Source organism: Setaria viridis, chromosome 6, assembly GCF_005286985.2.
Source record: "Setaria viridis chromosome 6, Setaria_viridis_v4.0, whole genome shotgun sequence".
Lineage (NCBI taxonomy): Eukaryota > Viridiplantae > Streptophyta > Magnoliopsida > Poales > Poaceae > Setaria > Setaria viridis.
Genome location: NC_048268.2, coordinates 16,253,982 through 16,266,919, shown reverse-complemented (window position 1 = coordinate 16,266,919; position 12,938 = coordinate 16,253,982).

Below are 12,938 nucleotides of genomic sequence, written 5' to 3'. Positions count from 1 at the left end.
TTGTTCCAAATTGGGGGGTAGCCTCTGACCTTGGGAAGTCTGGGCTCGTGTTTGCCGATATAGCACCACCTCTCTTTCCACCCGGAGTGCGAGTCAATCAACTCATACTCCAAATATAGGCCTTTCGCCTTCTCCCGCATTTGGATCGCAGCTCCACTAACTACTTCTATATGTTCCATTTTGGGTTGGGGCTTGACTTTGAAGATCTTGCAAAACAGCAGAAAGTGCGGCTGAATCCCTAGAAAGGCTTCACAAAGATGCAAAAAAAATTGCAATGTGCAGGATAGAGTTCGGGTTGAAGTGAACCGACTCCAGCTTGTAATACTCCAGGAGCCCGCGGAAAAAATTTGAAGCCGGTAATGACAATCCGCATTATATAAAGTGGGTAAAGATTACCGTTTTGTGTGTGTAGTTCTCCATTGGCTAGGGGTTGCTATAGGCAACCATCCAGTTGATGACGTCTTGGCCTTGGGAAAGATTGGCCGCCACCAGTACCTTGATGTCTGCCTCCTTCAGCACAGACTTCTTCCAAGCGCACGCAGCAATGGCGGGGTCGTCTAGTCAGTCTTGTTGTACTTGGCACCAACAGCTGGATTTCCTTCTTCTTCTCTGCCTTCCTCTTCTTGCTTTCCAATGCCTTGCTTGATGTTACCTTCTTCCCCATTCGTGCTTCCATGAGGGTCTTCTTGCACATGCGCTTGGGGGCTAAGCGGTGGGGGATGCCAGCGCTCGAGCTCGAGGATCGGGCAACAACGGTGCTAGGGCTACAGTGTGGAAGTTGGAAGAGCAGATGGCTCAGGTGAAATGGAAGGGATGATTTCCTCCGTTATTTATAACCGCGACACAGTTAAAATAGTGGCGAAATTAATAGGAATATTTTGTTTTTAAACACCCGAAGATTTTGTCCCTAGCGGTCAGTTTTCAATTTTTTTGAAAAGAGATAAGGTTATTATTGGTGAACGGTCACATTGACTAGTTGTTGATCCTTATACCCAAACTAGTTGTGTAAAGGCTCGGGGGCTGTGTGCCACGTGCCCATCAGCTAATAAGTTTTTTCTTTGGGTTTTAAGGAAAAAGAGATGCAAAATTACAGATTGACCCTTAGCCTGATTTTTCGATTCAACCTAAGGCTTGGGGGCTACTCCATATGGAGTGCGACTTTCAACGCACTTCCATATAAAATTCAAGATTGAAGATTCAAGACCAAGTTAAATAAGGTTTGGGCACATTCTAGGTGAATGATAGTACTCGAGTACGTTTGAAGACTCAACTCGATGGAGTACTCCAAGAGCACCAAAAACTAGTTTGAGAAGTCTACAAAAGTACTCGGGACTGCTTCATTTGACTAAAAAGTACTCGGGGGCTTGTCGTACATACATTCTATGGGCCCACCAGAAGATTTGGACAGTCCTAGATACAGGGTTGCACCGAGACGTGTCAAACATGGAGACTACGATGCAGGACGGCATGATCTACGTGGAGGACAAGAACTAGTCAAGGATTAGGAAACTAATCGTAGCAATTAGAGTAGAATCCGACTAGTATTCTTGTAATCAACTGACCTGTAACCCTGCCCCAGCAATATAAGGCGAGGCATTGACCCCTCCAAAGCAGTTCAATCCAATCCAATACAACCAACACATAGGACGTAAGGTATTACGCAATCTAGCGGCCTGAACCCGTCTAAATCATGTGTTCGAGTTCCCCTTCGAGTTCTTGATCTCGACGAGCCCCACGCACTAAACACTACCGAGGTACCCCTTGGTAGGTTGCAACCTATTGGCTTGTTTCCCGAGTCATTTTAATATCTGTTTTATTTTGTAAGCATTTCTATTTAGGATCACATTTGTCTGAAATGTCAACAGGCTGACCCTTTTCTCTACATGACAGGGCATGAACAAAGTGATGGCCTGCATGTGCCTTCGCTAGATAGCCATTATTAGGTTCATGTTGGGTTGGACCTCCTTGGGGATGCATTCAAACAGAGGAAAGGTTAGCAGCTATCTGCTACAATTTCTCTTGGTATATTTGAGATGGAATGCCTGTCCGTTATTAGTTTGCATCCATCTGAAATCAACGATCCATCTCAAATCATTTCATGTGATTTTAGTATACTAGAATTTCAGAGGACAAGAAGGTAAAATCAATTCAGTTTAAGCATACTCAAGTGTTTGTACTTTTGAATTCTCATTTCAATCATGACAAGTGTGATGGCATTGGCACTGTAAGGATACTTCTCCTCATGGGATTTACTTTTTAAGAGGTCACCTACATTGAGGTTAGTTTTTTAGTTCTTTTTTATATCATATTAAATACTGAGAGAAATTATGTTTTCATCTCTGTTACAGAAATAAGTTCTAGATATTCTGGAACTACAAAATTAGTATCTGGATTGTTGCTCTATTAGTTTTCTTGAACAAAGGATCTGGGAAATATTGATTGATCAATTTACAATATTTAAACATACCGTTAAGAGAATTTCATTCTTTTTGGTTTTTCATGAGAATATTTCTTTATAAATGGGATGTCCATGGTCTGTGCGTCGATTCAGTACTGATATACCCGAAAGTCTTTGAGCCAAAAAGGGTGATCAGGGCTCAGAAATGAGTTTGCACACTTATAGAATGTCACTGTACAATAGAGTTGTAGAGAATTCTAAGCGGCCTACCATTTTTACCTTAGGCTAATTGTATTCTATGGAAGCATGTGTACATGGTGGAGTGATTTTCTTTCTTTTTTTTGGTACGATGGCATCACTATGCTTTAGTTTTCGCTTTTCTCATAGTGGTCACGGTGACTGCCTTGGATAGGAAACCTGAATGTATTTAGCTTTGGGCAGTGTAGTTTGCCCCAGGTCTTAACTCCTGACTATAATTAATATTTTTCTTTGAGAAGATTGAATGTTGAGTGGATGAGATTATTTGGGGCTTCAAAATTATTGGTCCTTCTGGCAAAGTTAAAACATGCACAAGTGTCACTACCGGAATCCACTGTTTCAGGGTAGTGATCTTCCGATGGAGTTTTTAGGTACGAACGCATCCAACCTACTCCCTTAGATCCTGGATCATGTTTGGGAGTGTTTTGGAGCATTTCGCTACTGTACGAAAAAGATGCAAAACGGGGGTGTTTCGGCACCTGAATGCACTGTTTCAGGGTAGCTAAGCTCCGACGGAGTTTTTCACATGAACACATCCAACCTAATCCATTAGATCCTAGACCATGTTTGGAAGTGTTTTCGAGCATTTACTGTCGGTGTTTTACCCAGCAACCTACCTAGGGGTACCCGAGGTAGAGTTCTTGGTTGGTGGGTGTCGCTGAAATCAAGAGCTCGATGGTGTACGTAGGCACGCGAGTTAGATAGGTTCGGGCCACTAGATCGTGTAATATTTCGGGGGAGCAGGGTTACAAGATAGTTGTTCTACAAGAGTACTTGTTGTTTGCTTGTACTGGATTGGACTTGTCTGGAGGGGGTCCCTGCCCGCCCTTATATTTCGGGGGAGCAGGGTTACAATGTAGTTGTTCTACAAGAGTACTAGTCGAATACGACTACAGAGTTTTACTCTTATTCAGAAGAGTAATTTCGTTGTCTATGACTTGTCTCCTGGTAGTTCATGTAGACCACGCCACCCTATACCGTAGTCTGCATGTCCTAATATGTCTCGGAGTACCTCTCCTTGTATGGATCTGCACAAACCTTCTAGTAGGCGCATGGATATATACCCGACAAGCCCTCGAGTACTTTGTAGTCAAATGTTACAGCCTCGGGTACTTCTGCAGACGTTGCTTGACTAGTTTCTAGCGCTCCTTGAGTGCTTTGGTCGTGGCCAAGTCTTTAAGTACTTCAGTGTTGTCATGCGGCTGGAAGGTACTATAGCCTCATCTGACGTTGTTTCTTAGAAATTTGTTTTCAAACCTTCATAAGGGAGTGCGATGTACCATATGGAGTAGCCCCCAAGCCTTATGTTGAATCGAAGAGTCAGGCTGAGGGTCAATCTGCATTTGTTCCATCTTCGTCTTGATCTTTGAAGAAAAAGAAATTTTATCCAACGGCCACAGTATACGCAGCTCCCGAGCTGTCACCCGACTGGTTTCGGGAGGTATCAAGGTCTTTTTAATCTGTTACCGTCACCTTTTAGCTTCTACTGGTTTGGAAAAAAACTTATCTTGCATGTATAAAGCTATAATTATAGTTGATTAGCTAAAATATTAGATCGTTACCCTAGAGACTCCGCCACGGTTATAAAAGTTATGGGGGAGTTACCCCTGGCCTTTACATTTTGCATCTGTCATTTGGCTTAAAAAACCCTAGCTCTCAGTGTCATTGCGATCTCATCTTAAACTGCTAGTGCCCCGCCTTCCGTTGCCTTTGGCGTCACCTCGAAACCCCCAAGTGCATGAGAGTGAAGACCAAGGCAACAATCAGGATGGGGAGGAAGCTCGAAGGTCCCAAGAAGGGATCCAAGGAGGATGCCAAGAAGGCACCAAAGGAGGGTTCCCAGAAGGGAACTTCCAGAAAGGGGAAGGAGCCCGAACTGCTAGCACTAAAGGGTGGGGAGACCAACCAGACTGCGTCACCCAATCAGGCGATGGCCTATAAGCAATCCACCATGAAGGATGCAGAGATTAAAGAGCTGGTGGATGCCAAGCTGCTACAGGAGCTGACGATTGTGGGCTAGAGGTCCTCTTATGGCAATGCTTGGATGTTTGAAGTGCACCCCAATGAGATAGTAATATTTGCTCAGTTTGTAGAGCATGGGCTTGCTACTCCAACTTTTGACTTCTTCCGAGGCATCTTTGAGTACTATTCATTGCAACTCGTCCATCTCAATCCCAATAGCATCTTGCATATCTCCATCTTTGTTTACTTGTGCGAATCATTTTTGGGGATTCTGCCACATTTCAATCTTTTCCATAAGATCTTTCGTCTAAAGCCGCAGCCTAGTCGGGAGAATATGCAGGTTTTTTGTTACATCCGGTTTTAAGGATAAAACTGAGTGCATTGAATACATGTGCCGCAGCCCTAAAGGATCGGAAAAGTGACCAGGGGGGTGTAAATGGGAGCCGATTAAAATTTTCTTAGAGAATCACGGCTAAAGTCCCAAACCCAACCACATAGCTTTCTTCTAGCAAAATCAAGTTCACTTAGCTATACATGAGCTAATGGACCTAGGAATAATGCTAGGAGCCCAAATTGAGATTAGCAAAAGTGAGAAAGAGTCCAAACAAGTATCGGAAGAAAGACTTTGAAAACCCGCATCACAGTTCGGAAAAATCTGGACAAACCTTCAAAAAATTCCAGATTTTCGAAGATTTCCAGAAAAACTTTGGAAACTTCCGGAGCTTCGGAAATTTCCAAAATATTCCGGAATATTTCGGAATTCCAAAAATCAGCCTTCGTGAGAAGGGTGGAAAAATTCGAAACTCGATCAAGCGACCTCGAAAAATCACGAATTTGAACCATAGCCTCACAACAACATTCCAAAGGTGTTCCCAAAGTTTCAAGTCAAAAAACTTACGAATTGGTTACAAGATTCCATTAATTTGGAGAAGGACACAATAACGGGATTTTTAGGAAATCTCAAAATCCAATGTGCTCGTGCATGGATTTGCCGAAAGCAAGCTCAACTCTCAAAAACCAAATCCGTAAGCAAAAACGCCCTTTACCTTGTCGCCCATGGATCACAAAGCCGATTAAGGTTGTATGATCCTTAACCAAGCTCTGATATCAATTGAAGGACCATAAAGGCGACCAGAGGGGGGTGAATTGAAGCCGATTCAAATTTTCTCAAAGAATCTCAGCTAAAGTTCCAAACCCAACCACAAACCTCTCTTCTAGCAAAATCAAGTCCACTTAGCTATACACGAGCTAATGGACCTAGGAATGATGCTAGGAGCCCAAATTAAGATTAGCGGAAGCGAGAAAGAGTCCAAACAAGTATCGGAAGAAAGACTTTCAAAACCAACACCACAGTTCAGAAAAATCAGGACAAACCTTCGGAAAATTCCAGATTTTCAGAGATTTCCACAAAAACTTTGGAAACTTCCGGAGCACCGGAAATTTTCGGAATATTCCGGAATTCCAAAAATCAGCTTTCGTGAGAAGGGTGGAAAAATTCGAAACTTGATCCAACGACCTCAAAAATTCACGAAATTTGAACCATAGCATCACAACAACATTCCAAAGGTGTTCCCAAAGTTTCAAGTTGAAAAGCTCACGAATGGGTTACAAGATTCCATGAATTTGGAGAAGGGCACAAGAAGGGGATTTTCGAGAAATCTCAAAATCCAAGGTGCTCGTGCTTGGATTTGCTAGGGGATCATCCTAGATGTTCTTGCACATGTGCTAGCACCGATTTGCCCCAAGAAAAACACCTCAAAACACAACCAATCGTGAGATCCAAAAATTCACCAAAAAATGCTTCGAAAATAGGGAAAAAAGATAAAGTTTAGATCTTGAGAAGGAGAAGCAATTGAGCACGAAATTGATTCTTGGATTGCTTCACCATGTCCGGTTACAAGCCACTCCTAAGCACAATCTAAGCTAGGATGGCAAAAAGATCCACACAAAGATCCCTCCTCTCTCCCTCTCTCCCTCTACCAAAGGCTCTCACAACAAATGAGAAGCCCACCACCAAAACAACCAAAAGCATGGCTACCCCAACCAGCCATCTCTCATATATATAGACACTTGGCTATTTTCCAAGTTGCCCTTACATGAAGCATACAACTCCAAACCCCCTAGGGGCAAAACCGTCCAACTTTTTCTTCGTTCATCGAACGGACCCGGTGCCTTCATGACTTAGCTTCCCCTTGACGCAAGCTTCGTGATGGTGTCACGCATCCTCCGACTCGATGTTGTCTAGCCGCACTAGACTCGTCACCCAGTTTTGAGGCCAAACCGATCAAATCGTCTTGCACACCTCGTAAGCATGACTCATCCTTGGTTTTGAGGCCAAGCCGGTCAAACCCTCTTGCACACCTCGCAAGGCGTGACTCACTAATGTCGACGCGTGTTCGGCCTTCATCAAGCCTTCGACACCTCCAAGTCTTTCGCTCCCAGCTCCTGAGCTGCCTACTTGACTTGCCTTTGTTCTGCTTGACTCGACCGACGCCGTCTCTATCACCATCTGTGTACTCTTGCTCTTCCATGCACCATGTAGATCGCCCATGACTCCGCCTAGACTCCTCGGATCCCTCAGTCCAAGCCTACTCGTGTCCATCCTTCACAGCCCTAGTACATCAGCATGAACCTTTCGCTTGACCTCCACCTCATGCCGTCGACCGCCATGTCGCATCCTACATCTGCACATCACAATTAAGCCAAGAGACACAACACACAACATATGTTTACACAACCACCACAACACAACTCACACCTCTGGTTAGCCGTTAGCATAATCAAGCGCATATGGAATAAGGACTCAAACGGTAAAGCCTCAAATCATCTTTGCAATCACTCATCACAAATAGATCAAGGCACTTCTCAACTTGGTGTCTCAATCTCTTCCTTGATAAGTGCATTGACAGAAGATGATTTGAAAGCAAAAGAGAACTCATTCAAGTGCCCAAAAACCAAGTAAAAGAAAACACAAAGGCACTTGAAATGAGAAGGGATCATGCAAGCTCCAAACAAAAATTCTGGGTTGCATCAAAGCCATTTCTGAATCTCCCCCTTGATGAATGCCACAAGACAACCAAAGAGTCAAGCGAAAGACATAAGAGCTTCATGACTCCCAAAATATCATCAAAGCCATTTCAACATTTGTCAAATGCTCATCACTATAAAATCAAGGATCATATCAACTTGATTTTCTCAATCCCCCCCTTGATGAGTGTGTTGACAACATTCAAGCACAACAAAATGTTTTAAGAGGCAAAAGTTAAAAATCTCATCCAAGTGATCAAAAGTCAAGTAAAAACTATGATTAAAGTCACTCGGCATGAAAAGCATCACAAAGGACAAATCAACTTGGAAAAGTCTCGGTCCCCAAAGACATGGGCAATGGCTCAACACAACTGAGACAAAACAACACATGATCCCTCAGGAAGAGGCAAAAAGGGCTCAACACCAATCATGTGAAGATTAAAAACGCATGATCCCTCAAGAAGAGGCAGATAGGGCTCAACACCAATCATGTGACGATCGAAAGCTCAAACCAAATGCCTGTTCCTCAAGAAGAGGTAACATCTCAACACAACCTGCAAAAGAGCAAAAGAGAACACCAAACTCACAAGCTCCCCCTGAAAAACATGCCACAATGAAATGCATGCACAAGAGCAAAAGAATGCATGCTCCCCCTCAAATGCAAAACTCCCCATTAAATGCAAGTCCCCCTTAAATGCAAACATAAGACACGCACAAAATGCATGCCACGGGAGATCACAAAGCACTTTCATAAAATGCAAGTGAGATAATGCACAAGTAGGTATATCATAATGAGCAATTTCATCGCCATCAAGAGGATATTATGATATAACAAAAGATGAAGCAAGTTGTCAAGTTTTGCAGTTTATAAAAGTATCACCACATGAGTAAGCACCTAGTCATGGATCACTCAAGCAAGAAGTAAACTAGGCCATCAGAGCTCATACAAGGAAGATACATTCTCAACAAGAGATCATTGCAAACACCCACATATGCATCACAAGTCATGTCAAGGCTTGTTGAAACCATGTGCCTACTTCTTTTAGTAGACATCATGTAAGAACTAAGCAAGCAAGGATATCAACATTAAGCACAATAACTTGGTGAATTACTGAATTATTTTTTATCATCATTTTTCATCATTCACTTTAAACAAGTTACATGAAGTCCCCAAGGAATGCATCATGGGCTAAATATTTGCAATGATACCTAGATCTTTGATCCAATTGAAAAGAACATAAATTCCAAGTAGAAGCTAAACATGGATCTAGCATTCAAGCAAGAGCAATGCATAAATAGGTAGCATGGGTGATAAGCATTTCAGAATTCATTATTCAAGATTAACATTTGATTCACAAAAGCATTTAGCTCAACATGGTTATATGACAATATCATCAAGAGCATATGCTGCACATTGCTACATAATCACCAACCAATGCAATAGCTCACAAATAGCATAAGGAAATGCTAAGGATATATAGGAGAAGCTCATCTAGTGCAAAGCGCACAAGGTGCAATATGGTACAAATGCAATGCAATGCTAAAAGAGACGAGGTTCGACTCAAATCAAGAAATCTCATAAGGGGGTCAAACCAATCTAGAAAAAGCTCCATGGCAAAAGAAGAACCACCAAGGATCCCAATTGAGTACCATAGAAAAGGTACCAATTGAAGAATCAAAAATTGATATCACTTGAAGAAAATGAAATCCAATTGAAACATCAAATGTGATATCAATTAAAAGATCAAAAGCGGATATTAGAAACCAAAGCAAGTCCTTGGTCCAAACTCCCTCTCGAATGAAGCCGAACTCCCCTTCAACCAAAGACACCTAGCAAAGAAAAGCTAGAAAAAGAAGGGGCAAAAGAAAAGCTCTAACTCCAATCAAAAAGAAAAGAAAATGCAATTGAAAGACAAGGCAAGCCCAAAAGCAAGATAAAACTCAATTCATGTCACATAATGCAATGATGATACCAATGAGAGGGATTAAAGCATTGCAACATGATTATACATTTATGAATAAAAGATTGGGCAAGCAAAAATGTCAACAAGGTGCAAATGATCATACAAAGATACTAAGATAAAATGATACCAAATGAACAACATGCCATACCAAATAAGAAGACTAAGCTAAAGCATGGCATGATGTTCATGTGGATCATCCACCAAGATATATTACAAAGCTAGCATGATAAGATATACATGAAGATCACATAGACTAACATGAAAAGGTGGCTAGCCTACCATGGTATATTCACAGCATGATACAAGGATAAATCATGCAAATAGTATACAAGTGAGTAAAAGAGTGTGGAAGGGAAAGCTCACTATACAAGTGTACGAAGACGTCTTGAGGGTCATCCAATATACAAGTGTACAAAGACCTCTTGAGGGCCATCCAAACGGTGTGGAGAACCATCAAGTCTTGATTACCTCAAGCAAAAGATCAAGTCACTTCGAGCTCATGTTCTCCACCCGCATCCCCGTACCTACATATGAGGGGACAAAGAAGAACGAGTCTTGGATCCCAAAGGGTTAGCAAGCATATACTTGGGAATCTAAAACTTAGTCACATGAGTAAAAGATGCACTCAACTTATCATGTGGGTTAGCATGATGCAAACGCCGGTTCAAATGTGATGATCTTGAAACACCCTTGGAAATATGCCTCAAAGGAGCAACTTAAGAACAAGAACAAGTGCTGCCACTAGCAAAAAGGCAATGATCCCCTGAAGCATCCCCACAGCAGCGGCGACTAAATGTGATACAAATACCAGTCCTAGGAGGCTGATAACACATTTATTCAACAGATGGTTCAAAAATCATACAACTCCCGAAGGAGTGGGCGAGCAAGCTACACCCAAAGGAGAAACAAACTAACAACGATACATATCCAAGCTGCAGTCCAGTCAGACTCTGGGCTGCAATCGAAACTAAGTGACAGTGGAAGCATTCTGCAAAGGCCAACACCATAGGTAGCGTTGGGTGCAGAAGCAACCTTCTACTCGAAATCCTCAACGACGAAGTCTAGGTCTTCCTCTGAAGCAAGAAAACAAGGGTGAGTACAAAAGTACTCAACAAGTCCAACCCCATTCACGGAGGGGGATACAATCAAGAATATGCACAGGATATATCAAGGATAAGGCTTGGGTTTATTTGCATCAAAGCTAGGTTTTTCAACACATGCAAGGGTTCATTTTCCAAAGGGTTTTCATAAAACATTTTCTTTAGTAATCGAATCATTAGGTGGGGTTGATCCTACCCAAGGATCCAAATTTTCATGCTACTAGACTCCCCGTCCGTGGTAGCTCACGGCACAACTACCAGACACTTCCAAAATCCAACTCACACCATGAAAACCATCCATCACCCAAACACTAGTTATGTGTCCAAGCCGCAACTTGTCCAATGCTGTGGACACGGCTACCCGGATATGTTTTAACTTTGCAGATGTTGTACACTTTACCCACAAGTAGGGTACCGCAGCACGATCACCTTAGTGTCGGTGCAGATCCTATCAAAGTCATTACCCACCTTAGCTAAGACTGACTAGCCAACACGGAAGCAACCAAGGGGTTAACGACCTACCAACAAGGTCTTAACCGGGATCTAAGTTCACATAGTTTTTAATCCTTCTCCATGGTCTCCTGTTGCTCACCAGCTCTCCTGATGGCTAACAGACCAGCTAGTGGGATTTATGCTAAGCCGACGCCCACACAACGGTCGAGTGGTTGCACGATACTTGGGTTAGGCAAGATGGCACATCAACACAGTCCTTAACTGTGACAAGATGGATATCTCCCAACCTTGCTCAACCACAAAGGTACAAGCCCAACTTATTGGCATTTCACACAAGAAACACCCATCCATCTCATCTAAGCATTTCTTTTCTTTATTTTTGAAAACCCATTTTTCTCATTTGAAAATACTCACACATTTATTGTTTAAATAAATCATTGTAGTCATGATTGAATTGAGTAACAAGGTCCTAAGCATTCTAGTAGTAATTATCATCCAAACAGAGCAAATCATATTTAGAGATAATGATAGGACACTCAAGGAATGTTCATAGCAATCAAGGGGTGGCTATCCAACCGTGTTTCAGCAGTAAATCAATTTGCAATTTTGTAACACAGGCCAATAGGTTGTGTTTGAAAAACTAGGATAAATATGCATCAAAGGGTGAGATTGGACTTGCCGTCCTCGTAGTTGGCCGGGAGTTCTTGCTCGCGGTGCTAGTCCTTGGGCTCGGGCTCATAGTCAAACTCCTCCTAAGGCTCCTCCACAGGTCCTCCGTGATCTACGGCACACACAATCGGGCACAAAATAAAAGAGAAAAAATAAGATTTTACTTGTTGAGCTCGAACAGAGTAAGCGAACAAAAAATAGGAGGAATGAGTTATTTTATGTGATTTGTAGATGAATCGGCAGGAATACAGTAGAGGATGATGTGGTAGAATTTGGGATTAATTGGAGGAAGTTTGGCGCATGAAATGAGGAGGCAAAGGCGTGTTTAAGGGTTAAAACAAGGCTTAGGGGCTTAACTGTGAGGATCCAGAGACTTGTTTGTAAATACTTTTGGAAGGTGGAAGGGCTGATCTGTGAATAGAGTATGAGAGAGGTGGGAGGGCTGTTTTGTAAATAGGAGATAGCAGGGGGGTAGATCGAAATTGGGAGGTATTTTCCCCTTTCTCCTTCCTCTGTACCGAGATAGAGAGATGGGGAGGAGATGGCTGGCAGCAGCCGGCCGATCGGCGGTGAGCCGAGTGGCAAGGAAGGTGGAGGAGGGTGAGGGGGTCCCATTTGGCCCCATTACCTTGGGCGGACGGCAGCGGGAAGGGGGTGCTAGCGGGCAGGCTTCGGCGGCGGCGGGCGGCGTCCTGGTGGTGCGAGCTGGGCGGGGGAAAGGGGGCGAGCTGGGTGGTGAGTGTTGGAGGTATGCCCTAGAGGCAATTATAGAGATGATGGTATCTGATTGTATCCATGATTTGTATATTGTGTTCATAGAATATCCATTAAAGGCTACTTGAATTGATCTGCAATTATGTGAATTGTATGTGGAACTCTTTGCTTGTATGGTTATTCTAAAAGTTGTGCCTAGTCAGAGTTCATGTGTGGACATACATGAATATTAGACTAGTACATGTATTAGTTGATGACTATGTTTCACAAGTTATGGACATGGAGATGTCAAACTAATAATGTAGGCATATGTAGAGACATGTGCTAGGACTGACCCAACACGAGAAGTAGTTCTCTCTTTACACAACATGTACGCTTTGTCCTTAGACCTAA